This window comes from Neopelma chrysocephalum, unplaced genomic scaffold (genome assembly GCF_003984885.1).
Source record: "Neopelma chrysocephalum unplaced genomic scaffold, ASM398488v2 Primary Assembly neopelma1_24, whole genome shotgun sequence".
In the NCBI taxonomy this organism is placed as follows: domain Eukaryota; kingdom Metazoa; phylum Chordata; class Aves; order Passeriformes; family Pipridae; genus Neopelma; species Neopelma chrysocephalum.
Genome location: NW_020897693.1, coordinates 51307600 through 51322996, shown reverse-complemented (window position 1 = coordinate 51322996; position 15397 = coordinate 51307600).

The window sequence follows — 15397 nt, the reverse complement described above, 5'->3', positions numbered from 1 at the left end:
TACACTCCCAATAGAATTGCATCTGAATGGAAGAATACAAGAAACTGGAGAAGACGGGTAACACTGGGAACAGAATTACACTTCTCCAATCCTCTTGCCTTCTTTCCTTCCATCCAAACAAGCACAAAATTTTGCCAAAGTTTTTGAATCCTTGTATGTGACTTCTGATTGTTCTTGTGCTTCATGACTGCAGATTTGACTTTTCACTTGTTGCCTGTTGAGTGAGAGACATGCTTTCCCATGTCTGCACTACTCAGGCCTGTATCAGGCTCTGGTCATTCCTAATGGCTGGAATAAAAATGAGAACCATGGGCAGGCAGCAGGTCCATCCAGCTCCCTGCAGCTGTTCCCACTGGTACTTCCTGCCTCCAGGGGACTGCCAAGTTGTGGCAGAGTGGAGCTGAGGTCTTTGAATGTTACAACAGACATATATGTATGAAAAACAGCTAAATATGCCGAAATTCTCCTCCCATGTTGAATAGAGGCTGCTCTGCAGTCTTAGATCTCACATAGCAATGTGCTTTTCTTTGAGTAATGATTCTATCACAGATTTATAATCCTATAAGTAGGTGGCAAGACTGACTAATCCATCATGTCTGTCTGTCCATCTATTTCTCATCTCATTTCTTTTTTTCCCATTCTTTATTTACTAGAAGGAAATAAATGGATTCAGTCTATCTCCTTACCCCATCTTTTCTTATTTCCCTGCTAATTATTAGTAGACAGACCTGGCACCCTGTCAGTGCCTCATGCTATTGGGGCAGTGGTCTCACCTGCTCTCAGCTGAGATGGATCACACCACTCTGTTCTCTCCAGGGGTTGATGAGAGTCTGCTTCACTGCAATCACATTAATTTGGAAGCATGTTACTTTCCTGGAGAAAATGTCACAGAATTACAGAGGAGAGAGATGGAAGAGGTTTATTAAATTGGTCGGTCCATCTTCCTACCAATCAATGGCAGTTCCTGGCAGGGCACACTTCAGCTCTGCTCCAGCAATGTTTTCAGAGTGCCTGGTGATGTGCTGCCAGCCCCTGTCCTTGAGGGCTCTTCACAGTCGGCACCATCCCATGTCAGGAGCACTTAGCTGGCCTCACGTCCTGTACCTGTGCCCTGCCTGCTGGCTGAGAGCTGTTCCTCCTCATTTATCCCTATTTCTGAGCAGCACAAGCATGCTCTGAAGACCTTCCCCCTGTTTGTCAAGGAGGTGTTGAGTAGCACTAATCCTGGCAGCAGCACTTGTGAAGGAATCCTCTCTTGGACAGCACAATTTGCTGTTCATTGGGAAAGTCACCTCGATGCCTCAGGGGCACTTCCCAGCTGATGAAGCTTTATCCTTCTTCATGCCAATAGGACAAGATACAGAGATGCAGATTCAGACCCTTTGCTATAATATTTAATTTGCCCTAGACTTTTTACCTTCTAACCCACTCAGTGAGAGCGTATTTTAAAAGAACACTGAAAAGTTGCGCTGGGCTAATGAGAAACAAACCTTTCATATGGTCTGTGTAAACTGGGAATGGCTTGCAAGCCAAACCTCTACTTTCAATCAGGATGTGTGTTTCTATCTAACAAAGGGCAGGAGAGCATCTCCAAAAAGCCGTGGCAGTGACTGCTGAGTAGCTGCTGGTGCTGGCAGTCAAAAAACACTGAACAGTGCTGCCACTAAAGTGTTTGCAGAGACATGTTTGCTGCGTGTGATTCCCTCTTCAAATATGGGCCCCATGCTGCCCAAATGCCTCAAACATCCCACTTTTAGCCTTGTAGGACCAGCCTGCTCATGCCTGAAGGTAACGATTTATAAACTTTCTTAGGTGCAACCAACTGAGCAAGAAACTACACTCAGACAGACCTGGCTAGATGGAAATTACTGACCAGGAGAAGGAGGTGCTCAAAGTGGCCTCAAAAATGGCTGAAACCAGTGGTATATATCTCATTTTCTGAGTTGTGCACTACAAAAGATCAGTGCCTGGCTCAGTTAGTGCCCTAATTTGAGCAGCTGTTTTATTTCTATGCAGCCAAGTTAACCATCAGAGAATTTACAGCATTAAAGAACTTGCTCACTCCATCTTCATTACTTCCCTTAATCAGATGTGTAAGATGGTCATTGTAGCCTCATTCCCCACCAAATAACATAGAATCACAGAATAGTTTGGGTTGGAAAGGACCTTAAAGATCATCTAGTTCCACGCCCCTGCTATGGGCAGGGACATCTTCCACTAGACCAGGTTGCTCCAAGCCCCATCCAGCCTGGCCAGCTTAACATCACTGCGGACAATTAAGAAAAAGCTTTTGTAAGAGAGATGGCTGTAAAGGGTGCACTGATGTGAGAAAGGAGACTGAACCAAGTCTCTGTCTCTGCTCTGTGCTCCTGCCCCGTTATTGTGAATAGCTGGATCCTGAATCAGTAGTAGCATCAGCCCTGGAGAATAAATCTTCAGCCCAGCGCATTGGATGATGTTCTCATAAAGGGAATGAGATGTGCATATATTAACTAGTTTCCCTGGCTTCCAGGGTTTGTTTAGGTAGAGGTAATATGCACAGGTAAAGCAATCTGCAAAGCAAAATATCTCTCCCAGTGCCTCAGCAATCTCAGAGACCGATCCTGCATCTTGCTCAGCATTCTTACCACTTGCAGGGTAAAATCCAAACCCTATGTGGAGGGGATGGAAGGAGGTTGAGGTCTGGTGAGGACCAGTCCCATGGATAATGACAGAAGTTGCAAGCTTGCTCAGGCACAGCTGCACTACAACAGAAACCAATGCTGTCAGAACAAATTAGATCCTACAAATAAATCCACTCCTGCTTCATCCTCCATCCCAACAGCTCCTTTTCTCAGGACTGGGAGGCACAACCTTGACATGGTCCCAAACTCCCACTTGGAAAAAGCTGCTGTGCTGATGCAGCCAGCTTCCAATTTGGCAAAGGCCAATCCCAATTACAAAAGATGAGCAGTAGGAGCAGTCTCTGCCACTGGTTTTTGAGCAATGGAAATTATGGCCTGTTCTACCAGTGCTTGCCATGAAGGCTTTAGGCACTTCTCCCTCCTGTGCTGAGTCCAGGGTCTCCTCACTGCAGCCAAGGGTGCTGAGAGTAGGCACTCAGTGAGTCAAAAAAATAAATGCTCAGCAATGAATGTTTTTCACCACAAATAGAAAATGTTTTCTCCACAGAAAACCTGTCCCTACAGATGGCAAGACTTATCTGTGGACAACTAGATTTGGATGCTTTACCCTCAAACTGAATTAGTGCCAGTCTGTCTCTCATAGCTATAATTACCCCTCCACACCTGGACACCATCCCTGGCTGGGACAAAGCCTGTAGGATTTGGGTCAAAACCACTTAAATCACAGAATCTTGAATCATGAAATATTCTGAGTTGGAAGGGGACTGTTGCAAGGGAATAGAAAAAAATCTTCACCGATTTCCACGTGCTTTGGTTTCTGCACTGAGGGAGCATAAGAGCAACTCTGGTTTCAAGAACATGTCAGCAATGTTGTGTGTATTTATGCCAAAAACAGTCACTTGTACCTTGGCACAGGAAATTCTTTGGGGAATGTCACTTGTGACAAAGCTAATGATATAAGAAGTAAAGGGAGCACATGTCTTAGAAATTATTTAAATTATCAAGTGAAACACTTCTGCCTCTACTCCAGAGTCCCAATCCTCATTTTGCATCTGAAGTGTAATTTTTTCGAAGCAAGGTTACACATTTGCAGCAAATAAAATGGAGCGTTTTATGAACAAAAGGTTATAAGCCAATACTTATTATCCACTTAGATAAAGTATTCCCTCTTCACCTCAATTTGCTTGTGAGAGGGAATTAGATACTACAGAAGTTTTATGGATGAGATACCTGTGACCAGCTCAGCTTGATTTATTTCCTATTGTCTTCAGGCTAGCGAGGACAAAGGCATTGTTCCTATTGTCCTGTAGAGAAACTCTATTCTAACAATAGATTTATGTGTCTCCCCCATCCCCAAGCCACCTAAAAATAAGATTATATTTTGCTCATTAATCTCAACAAATTGTGTTCTGCTTTGGCCAGGAAAACAAAAGCTATCACTTTTTTGGTGAGCCAGAGCTCAAGAGAAGTAACAATGCAAACACTCAAGGTCAATAAAATGCACTTTTTATTCTGTATCAATGAAAATATAGCCACATGTAAATAAAGACGTGTGGAACAAAAAAATCGACATTGATCCTCCCTGAAGAAGTACAGTTCATTGTGCTAAAACCCATAATCCTTTGGGTTAGAAACAGTTGTCTGCCAATGCTTTAAAGTGACCCACATTTTCCTTGTTGTTGAATTTTAGCAAACAGAAAAAGTGCAACAAGAAGCTTGCTACAGATAAAACCAATTTCAACCGACCACACATGGCAACGTCCAAAAGTGACAGGAGAGTCACGATTAACAAAAGCGTTCCCACACATTCCTCCTGGGCAGTCATGCGAGTGGTCAAGGGAGCATCCCCTCTGTACAAACTGATGTGTGATTTTCAGTAGAAAGATGGTCCTTCCTTGATGTGATCAGATATGGTAGCAGAGGTGCGTTCCTTCAATAGCTGTTCAGTTTCAAAAGCTTTAATTTTTTTTTCTCTAGGTTTTTATAAGCTTCCTGCTGTCAAAATACAGTTCTCAATTGCTTTTGTATAAATAATCCTGAAAGGCAGAGGCATTTAAAATCCCCCCAAATCCTCAGTATATTAACAAGAGCAAAAAAGATAGCTGGGCTGTTCAAAAATATTGTCAGGAACATGAATGTCATTTGCATTGGCTAGTGTACAAAGAGCAGCAAGTAGTAACAAAAGAAACATTATCTGAGCAATAACCCTTTCCCCCAACTTCTTACTTGCAAAAAAAGAGTTTTCTCAAAATATTTTTCCTCCTCACAGTCCAGTGTCTGTGAATCACATACATTCAAAAGCTGCAGTTACTCTGTAGATCAGGTTTTCCGACATGAGCTTTTAAAACCAGTTGTTTTGCCCAACTTCTCCATGAGGGTTGCACAAACACGATTATACCACCTGGTGCTTTTTCAGCTAGTGGGACACCTTGAAATTTGAACTCAAAAGTAAGGACCTCAGGGTAAAAAAGGAGGCTTTAAAGCCCATTATGCTTTGAAAGTGCTGCTAACGTTAGTGGAAAGATTCCCACAAACCAGGGATTAGAGTTGACGTGGTCCCTGTTAGGTGCTCAGGGGTGCACAGAGATGCCTCAGCACAAGTGTGGGGCAGGGAGCGCTGGTCTGGAGATACAAGGAAAGAAAAAAAAATGCACATTGGCCACGCAGCTGCATTTCAGCAAAGAAAAAGAAAGAGAAGGCAGTTTATGCCAAGGATGGATGCTCAGCACAGACCTGTGGGTATCCCACAAGGGCAGGCTGGTTTTTTAGGTTCAGCATCTCTGTGCAGGCTTGTGCAGCAGCTCCTGCTCAGTTTAGTTTTCAGTTGTTATTTGCAGTGAGGGGGGAAGCCTAAGAAAAAAAGCTAGAAAAATAGTACCATGTTTTGACTGTAACAAGGTCCTCTGTGACGACAATTCATTTAGAAAAATCTCCCCCTGCCACTAATTGTAAGAATACTGTGAGCATTCTCTTACAAGGATATTTCGACAGACACCACCACAGAGCTGAGGGTGCACAGACACAGGCAAGATCATGCCCACCACTCACCACTCTTTCCTCCCAGTATATATTCCTCATATATTTTTCTTCATTTAGGAGCTTAGGGTGACTAGTTGCTTAAACCTAAGTGGGAACTCATAAGCATATCAAAGGGATGGGGGAGGCAGGGGAGGAATCCTAAAAACCATGCCAAAACTGGCCCTCATAGAGCCAGGACTTCGCTCTTCGAAGCCTGGTCTGGGGTGGGGGCTACACTTCATGAAGTCCTACACAAGCTGCCCCCTCCCTGTGTGATGCTCTGCTCTGCTCCAGGTGTGGACAGAGATGAGGAAACACAACCAGGACTCAAAACCTGAGCACATCTGCCCACACCTGAATCAGCAGTGCTCAGATGGAGGGCTGCACGGCAGGATTCAGTCTCACGGTACCTGGCGCTCAACCCCCTGTCTTTGTCATTGTCTCTTTCTGTGGTAGCAATAATAACTTCATTTTTAACTGTGCTTCTCCCCAGAGAGAGTTTGCACAGCTTATGTACACATCTGACTTGTGCAAGGATATTCTAGACAGTCATGAATTTTGAGAAGTTACTTTGGATGGAAATTACTGGCAGTTCAGACACCAAGAATGTGTCCTTTGGATTCAAATATGTGTTAATTAAAAAGTGCCTTTCCCTGATGGGTTCAGTTGATTTTTATGGCAATTCACCTTGCTGTCCCCATCTTCAAACACATCCTCTACATTTCTGCCTGCAATCAGCATGCAGCATTTAGTAGGGCATGAAATCTTGGACCCATTTGCATTAGGCAAGGGCCTGAAATTAAAATTCTAGTACCCACATTTCTCAGTTTTAAGAAAGCTCAGCCCACGCTGGAACTCACCGTCCTGGTTCCTCTGCGAGAACTGGGTTAGAGTTAGAGAAATTAATGGAAACATTTCCACTGACCTTAATAAGAATATTTACACAAGATGCTCAAAGCCTGAAAATATTTACCTCCGAAATAGAGAATACAATTTAGAAGATCTGCTGAGACCACTTTACTGAACCACTCAGTCACTGGCTGGTATTTAAGCAGGACATTAAAAAATCAACTCTAACTACAATTCTTATTAGCATATTATTTCTTCTGAACACAAATAGCAAACCAGATCATTATCTCATTAAATCTGCTGATGCAATGTCACTTAATCAATCATTTCTACCAGTTGCTAGCCTAGTGATCTAGGCAAGTAAACAAGAAGTCAAGAAAAGAAGGAAGTAAGGAAAAAGAGAAAAGAGATAAACAGACAAAGGAAGGGAAACACTGCCTTTCATTGTGCAAAATATTCTTCTTCATATTACAAAGCTTTCAAAACACATAGAAATTAACCCAAGATATGCAGCTACACCTGCATGTAAAAGCCCAGCCAAGTGCACTACGCACAACAACAGTCAAAAGGTATGTAAGGTTTATGAAGCATATCATGTCCTAATTCATGTGAGAATGGTTTGCAGTACTAATGGGATTTTGTTACATAAACTGTGCTGATAAGGCATTGGAGCTTTAAACAGTTAGCAGGAGTATTTTTATGGCTGGCATGTTTTCCAGACAAAATGTGGTGAACCTTTATCTCCACTGCAGCCCCACAAGCTCTAGGCTTATTGGGGTGTCCCACACCCCTTACAGGGCCACAAATCTGTTTAAGGGCAAATAATCGACAATCAGTGACAAGCAAGGAAGGGAACAAACCCGTCCCAGGAGAAATGCTGCAGTACCAGCTTTAGGAGCATCTCTGAATCACTGTGAAACCAGTGGTAGGGGGAGGCTGACACTGAGGTTAGTTGTGAAATGTGCCCATGCTAATAAAACAGTGCTAACTATTACATCTGAGGAAACGTTTCGCGTGCAATTTCCTGGGAAAGCTGATTAGCCAGCTCTACACTCTATAGAAACAAGCCACAGCTCCCCTTGTCTGAGCACAGGGATTTTACCAGGACAGCTGAAAGGTACATTTACAGACCTGCTTTGCACTTTAACGCTAATGAGCTTTTCCTCCGGTATCAATAAATTCTCCTGCTCACATGTTTAGCATTCCTTTGGCATGCATTGCCAGATAAATCCTTTATTGTCTTTCTGGTAGCTTGCCCAATTCCCACCAGGCAGATTTTTAAAACCCAAATCCTGCCTTATTGCTAGCTACTGCCTCTCCCACTCGATAAATTGAATTTACCACTTTATAGAATTAGGCAGTTGGTGGCCCTCGGCCCTTCCTTTAAGTAAAAAAGAGATGTGGCTGTGAATCTACAGAGCACCAACAGGCAGTAAGAGGAGTTGGAAGGTGCAACTGCATCCTTCCAGCCATGATTCTTTTCTAAAAGCCCCACTGCGGGAGAAGCTGCAGAATAAAATCCCTTCTGTGATTGATTTCAGGAGAAGGATGCTCACACTGACCTACTGATGACCCCAAAGTGATGAGCTCTGAACACTCACCAAGTGCAATGGGGTTGTTGGTATTCAAAAGCTGAGCTTAAACTACTAGTTTAGGTGACATTTCAGCTATGTAATTTTAAAGTACAACCTGACTGAGCTTGTTTGTAATGCCAGGGATCCTAATTATATTTAAAATCATAAAAAAAAGAAGCTGTTGCCAAACAGCATTTGATGATTTGAGTGAAGAAGGCAGTAATTAATCCTGCAGGGACAACAGAGGACTAATTAGAAGCAGAGCAGAAATTTTGTTTTCCTTTAGAAAAAAAATGTCTTTTACCATGAGGGCTCAGATAAGACACCCAATTTACAAACTGAACTGTGACCTCCCACTAATAGTCCTGGCAGCAGCCTTGGATGCAAGTGGATTCCCAAGTGATCAGTCAGAAAATGTTGCTTTTTTTGTTTTTTTTCCCAGGAAAATGATGTGTTGACAGAGAAAAGAGGTGCAACATCTCAGGAAATTCTTCTTAAACCAAGTCCAGGACAGGAAAGTGCCTGCATGTCCTGGCACAGCACACATGGAGATGCTGAGTAGAGCCCTAGGGTCTGCCCAAGGAAATTAAGAGAACTTTTACTCTCACTGCACGGCACCAGTTCAAATTGCTGCTGGTGGTGAAGTTCACCAAAGGTGTAACTGGAGGAGGAAACCAGAGGAAATGGTCACACACATGGCAGACACTGGACTGAGTGTGAAGCTGGTGTCTCACTTGAGTTCCCTTTCTCAAACTGGCTCATTAAAATCCAAAAAACACTCCAATCCCTGCTACCCTATGGAACACTGTGCTGTTCGAGACTGTACAAAAGGGCCAGAAATAAAATAAAGTAAAAAGGAATGTTTGTTTAATAAAAGAATGCCCTGAGAATGGCAGAAAGCTTGTCCTGTTATTCCTGTTTAATTTGGAGACTTGCTGCTAAGATTGGAAAGGATTTTGTGACGAACCCTGTGAGCCATCATAGATATTGAGGAGGTTGCTGAGCCTGGAAAAATAGCTTGTCAGTTAAATCTAATAGTGCCAGGTGTAAACCTTTTCATTTGCCTAGACAAGCAGGGAATAAGCCTGGGAATGGGGCTTGGGGCAGACTCTAGTGATGTGCACGGGCTCCATGGATGCGCCTGGATCCTTTGGAAAAGCCCAGGCCTTTTCAGCAATGGTGTCCACACAGACAGTGAGAGGAGCAGGCTGAATCCAGAGGGATGAGAATCACCTCCAGATCCAGCCACTAATGAGAAACCTACTCGCCACTGCTCTTCCCACATTTCCTACAGACTTGGATGTTTGCCAGGGCAACACCGAAAATCAGCTCAAATGCTATTGATTTTTTGATGGCATTTTCAGACACGGTAATCAGCTTTCACTGGACTGGGAATGAGGCTGGAAGAGGGTGTGGGTGTTGTTGATGCATCCGTAATAGCCCACTGCTTCCAGAAACTGCATAGTCACCGAGACATTATTCTCAGTGTTTGGCATCAAGTGTGGATTTTAGCTGATGCCCAGCGAAAGGCTTGATTTATTTATATGCCATAGTTTTAGAATATGCCAAATTTCTCTGGTGTCTGCTTGATGAGTATTGGCTGTTAGAAACAGTCATTATCTTGAAAATTGGCACCACATTCCTCAGTATGATATTTAAACTAAAAACCAGAAAATAATGGAATGTAACTAAGAACCTTCCAATTTTACCTCCTGTTTGTGCTATTAAAATCTACAGAATCACTGAATGGTAAAACATCAGAGCCAGGGCTCTGCTGTGTCCTGGGCCACCACCACTCTCTGTCTGCCTTGGAAGCTGCTCTTCACTACAACTCTTCCCTTCACTGGACATTTCCAAGCCTTGTCATCTTTCCACTGCATGACACAGCTCAGCACTACAACTCCTATCACCCTAAATACCCCAGAGCAGCCAAAGATCCCAAATAGGTGACAGTCTTTCACTGTCCAAAAATTGACTGGTGATGCCCATCTGTGCCTTGGTATTGCACATCATGATGAAGAGCACCTCAACTGCTATATACCTGTGACAATGAGGGTCCCTGGACTATCCTGTCATGGTATTGGGGTAAAAACTTAAAAATCTGATCACCACAAGCCAAGAATTCAGCATCCTTAGTCTTTACGAATCTCTAATTAACAATTTAGGAGGTGAACACTTTGTCTCTGGCTGCAGAGACATTTCAGTGTTCCCTGTACTGTCAGTCACATCTATGTGAAAGTGCTTCAGTGCTGGAAAGATGGTAAGCAGGCTCTTTTAGAGGCACCTTTTTATACAAACAAGATCAGGCTGGGAGATTGAATCATGGGTTGGATTCACTCCATTTACCCTCTAGCAGTCTACAAATCAAGTGTCTAATCTGAAGTCATTACTCTACAGGAAATGATGAGAGACTGGCACCTCCAGAGAAGGATTTATCCCACCTGTCTGAAACACCTGTCTTAAATGAACCAGATCTGATTCCCCATTCCAAATGGGCAGGTATATATCCATATGGTGTGTCTACACATCCTCTGCAGGCAGGCAGAAATATGCTCTGCCATTGCTCAGTCTGAACTGAATCTGCTCTGAAGCAGACAAAATACACTCATGTCACTGGAAGGGGGAGGGTTGAGGCCAACCTAATACAAAATCCTTTTTATAGGGCTTTTAATTAAGGCTAATTGATGTATTCATGGCGGACAGCCAGATACAGAGTTGGTGCACACCCATAGTCTCAGACTGTGGGCCAAGCAAGCTTACAACTCCAAGCAGAAAATAGTGAAGAAATGCATTTATCTGCTTTATAGAAAACAGATAAAAATCTTTGTGAGAATATTGCCCCAGATTCCTGTTTCCACCTGGCATGCATCAGGAAGCTGATTAACATAGCATAATATAATAAATAAATACAATTTATTCATCATGGCCTGGTCAAGCCCTTTCTGAATGCTTCTACCATTGGAGTATTCAAAATCAATACATGCCTTCTTGTCCCACTGTGCACTACAAGGTCAATTTTGTGTCTGACTAAACACACTCTCAGTAAGGATGACTTTAGTTTGTTTGTCATTTGCTAGATATCACAGAGCTGATCTTTGCACAATATTCTTTATGTCAGTAAGAACATTCACCACTTTTCTGCCAGAAATAATGTGGACTTCTTGTCTATTTTAGTTCCATTCAGAACCTTGCTTTAAGAATGTATTTCATTTGGAAATGCACTGTAACATATTAAACCAAATAAAACACGCAGATATTGTGTTATCCATTTGTACCAGAAAAAATAAAGGGAAAGTTATAAAAAATACTCCCAGATGTGGAAATCTAGATGGATCAAACTTCTCCTCCCTGTTGTCTCCATGGGAAAGCACCACACAGACATATGTGAAGGGCTGGGGCCATCCAGGAAAAGTGACCGCGTCAACTTTTCTATTTCCTTCCTTAAATTCCCTGGAGGGTATCAGAGCAGATGAGAAGTGACAAGAAAAATGCAAACTACTGCTGTTCAGTGCTCACAGCTCTCACTGCAGCTCAGGACAGGAGAGCCACACTGCCCGGGCTGCCATGGAGAGATGGATTTCTCCAAAGGAATCCCACTTCTCAAACTCTCTCTAACAAGTTTGTTAGAGCATTATAGACACTACAGACATGAAAGTATGTGTTAACACAGGAGCTTCTGGTATAAAAGGAAAAAAAAAATGGAACTGAAAAAGAGCTTTTAGATATAGCCTATTAAAAGCAACATTAACAAAACACATTCAAAGCCTCTTTTGTAGGAAAATTGTATTTGAACACTTCTTTTAACAAACAGGTATCACTTTGACACTACCTCACTTTGGAAAAAAGCATTTATTTTAAGAAACAATCTGTCCAATTCTGACATCCCAAAAGAAAGGCTTGAGTTTTCTAAATGCTCAAAATCCAAGTAAAAAAGTGTCAATTCCTTATAATATATCCCTCTATGTCCTCATTCCCAAATTTCACATTAAACATTTGGCTTTTTTGTTTTCCCATCCAGTTAAGGACATCTTTTCCCACAAAAGGCCTCGAAGCTATTTCATGAGCACAACATCTGTTTTCTGACCCATGCAAACGATGACGTCTGTAGAACTGTCTCTGTTACTTCCAGAACGACTGCTCTCAGCTTGCAAAAGGACAATGTTATTTCTGCAGCTTCCAGTTCTCTAAAATTGTCCTGGGATCCAAAATACATATTAAGGTCCAATATGATTATCAGATTCAACCTTCAGTTCACACCTGTACAACAGGGTTACTTTCCATGTGGGGGTAAATGAAGACTAAACTTGAGTCTAGCAATAAACCCAAACTTTGGTGCCAGCAGCATTCAGTCCCTATAGTTGTTCTACTTCTGCAGAACAGGGAAAAGAAAAATGGGCAAAGCTTAAGTTTGTCACTTCCAGAGTCAGCTCTGCTCTAACCCCTGTCCCCTGGCAAAGACAGAAAAATGGGAAAAAAAGGATTTACAAATACAGATTCAGAAGAACTGAATCTTCACGACAACAATATTTTTTTTTTTTAGTTATTATCCTGAAGTGTTGTTCTATCTTGTATATGCAACATTACACACCAAAAAAAGCTATTAAAAGTACTATAGTTCATTTGCTTTGGAAAGTGTTTACTTTTCTGTACACATTTTATTTCTATTCCAAAGTCCAGAAAGATAAAATCCACTCGTGTGCAGGTAAAATGCTTTGAACACACAAAGCACAAGGTAAGTGCTAAGGATGCTGTTTCCAGCATCTGGCAGGAACATCTGTACAGGAATACAGCTCCTAAAGGAAAGGAGAGCATGCAGCCAAGAGCTCCCCCCACGCGGCCTGTAGCTGCTTGAGCACTGGCTTGGGTGGAAGCGACACCTTGGTGTCCTTATTGCACTTAATGACTACAGGTGGTTGCTTTCAGTCAAGCCTGAGCTACAAGAGTATGACTCATGCTTCTCTAAGAGAAAAGGAATGTCCCTGTTGGCAGCACACTCATCGCATCATGCACAACCGCGAGGGGCCGGGAAAGGCGAACCGGGAACGACTCCACGAAACAACATGTGATGCTCCCGTCATGAATTCAGGAGGCCAAGTCCTTCAGAATTGTACAAGCCAAATTTTCAGAGCAAATCCACAAACTGGGTCCCCGGTTGCCCACCCTTCCATCACACAGAGCCTGGGACAGCCCACCCACAGGCTGCATTGATTGTGTCTGCAGGACACCCATCGTGCTACTGCCTCCTACAAGATACAAGCTGGTTCCACTGAACTTGCCACGGATAATATTGGAATATCAGAGTCAAAGTAGCATTAGGAATAGACCTAGAAACACCATATTTGTTTCATGAACTTGGTATTCTACACTATTTAGCCACTGCACATTTTAACCACTCAAGTTGCACTTGAACTGTAATAGACATTCTGGGCCCGCCCAAATAATTTTCAAGGTCAGATTAATCCTGTTAACATATTCTCTCACTGTAAAGTGGCACAAAATTACACCTGACTTGCAAGATAATCCTAAACAGAGATCCCTGTGCATGCCATGCAGTTCTACCTAGAATTAATATCAGTTACAGAGAAAGAAAAGAAGTCTTGTCACAAAGGCAGAGGAATGCCATTAAGGCTAAAGCTTTCTAAAAAAGTCACCCTCCATTATCCTGCTGGCTCTTTTGCAGCATCTCTTCATGGCAGATTCATGCATTCAAGGAACTTTACCAAAACCTGGCCCCCAGACAGCCTGTGTGCCTCAGCTATTCACTAGGCAGCTCTGGGCAGTCACCCTGTGTCTGTCCTGACCAGCAAACCAAGTCAGGCAAGAACATTCAACACTTCAAAGCTTGGCACTTAAACTGTACCCACAAGATCTGTGCAGACTCCAGCAGCCTGCAGCAATCACGTAACTCCCTAAGCCTATAACCCCCCCCATTCTTTCAGAGTCCCAGGGTGGGATTTATTGTAGGACATGGAAGGTCCTGCTGTTCTGCAGGTGCGGGTTGTTCTTGCAGTCCAAAGCACGGCTGCAGAGTTGTGGAATTGCACTTGTGTCAGAACAGCAGCTGCAAAATACCACTGAAAATTTTGACAGCAGCCACCGCAGCTGTGGAAAACTATAATGAGCAGGTGGTCTGACCACCGGGCTTTGGGAAGAGCTATCCCTTTCTGTGGCTTTTTTTATACTTCCCTCTTGTTTTCTTTCTTTTTTTTTTAAACTGTTTTTTTTTTTGGGGGTGTCTATAATTTCCTAAAGATAGGGGCAGAAACAGGACAGAAAAGAACAGCAAATAAGAAAGACTATCATCACCCAAAAAGCCTCCATAAGTTGACACAGTAGAAGCAATGACTTCTTTGGCTTTCTTATGAGCTTTTTGAGGTTTAGGGGTTTCGGTCTCATAGCTGAAGATACGTTCACCCTAAGATGCAGGTTCCTAACTGCCACTATTACAAATGATTTGTTTGGGTTTTGGGGTTTCTGTTAGTTTTTCAGGAAGCGATTTACTTTAGTTTAGTTTTCTAATGTTAAGTAATGATCTAATATTAGTTTGTGGTAAGGATGCCCACTAATTATAAACATATATTTGATATACCTGATTCATAGTGATGCCTTGTGGTACATATGTGTTTTACTCAAGGCACTTTTGAAAACACGGGATCTTGAGGCAAGAGGTCATTTAAATTGGAGGCAGGGGGAATCCTTCTCTGAAGAAGCCATTGTGCTCTGCTGGGCTGACCTCAAGCCGTACCAGGCAACAACTCTGAAGCTGCAATGGCAGTTTCTGCTACTGGATTCAAACCAGTGCAATTGGAGAGGCAAAAAACCCCACCACTCTCAGGCGCAGACCCAAGCGGAGCCCAAAATCTCAGCTCAAAACTGGAGATCAAACAGGATCCAGTGCAAAGCCTGCCCTGCTGCAGCCCTGCTAAGCCAGCAACACCGCATGGAGAGTAATGCTCCAGCCTAGGAGGTGGAAATGGCATCTGAACGTGATCCAAGACTGGAAGATGGGAGTCAGATCAGAGGTGGGTCAGAGCCTCTGACACAGACCTAAGGGAATCAGTAACTATGGTGACGGGCTGGGTGGGCACTGCAAGCCTGCTCTGGAAGTGTCCCCCCTCCTGCACTGAAACCTTCCATGAGTCCAAGGTAAGAGCAGCAGGCAGCACCCTAGGGAGGACTCCGTCTCCCCTACACACCCACCACTCTCCCACCCACACATCATCATCCAGGTGCTTTAGACCAAAGGGAATTTCACCCTGAATGGTTGTTTTCTCTCTTTCTAAATGCAGTTGCAGACTGACAAATGACCTCAGGAAAGAGAGTGGAAGGGGA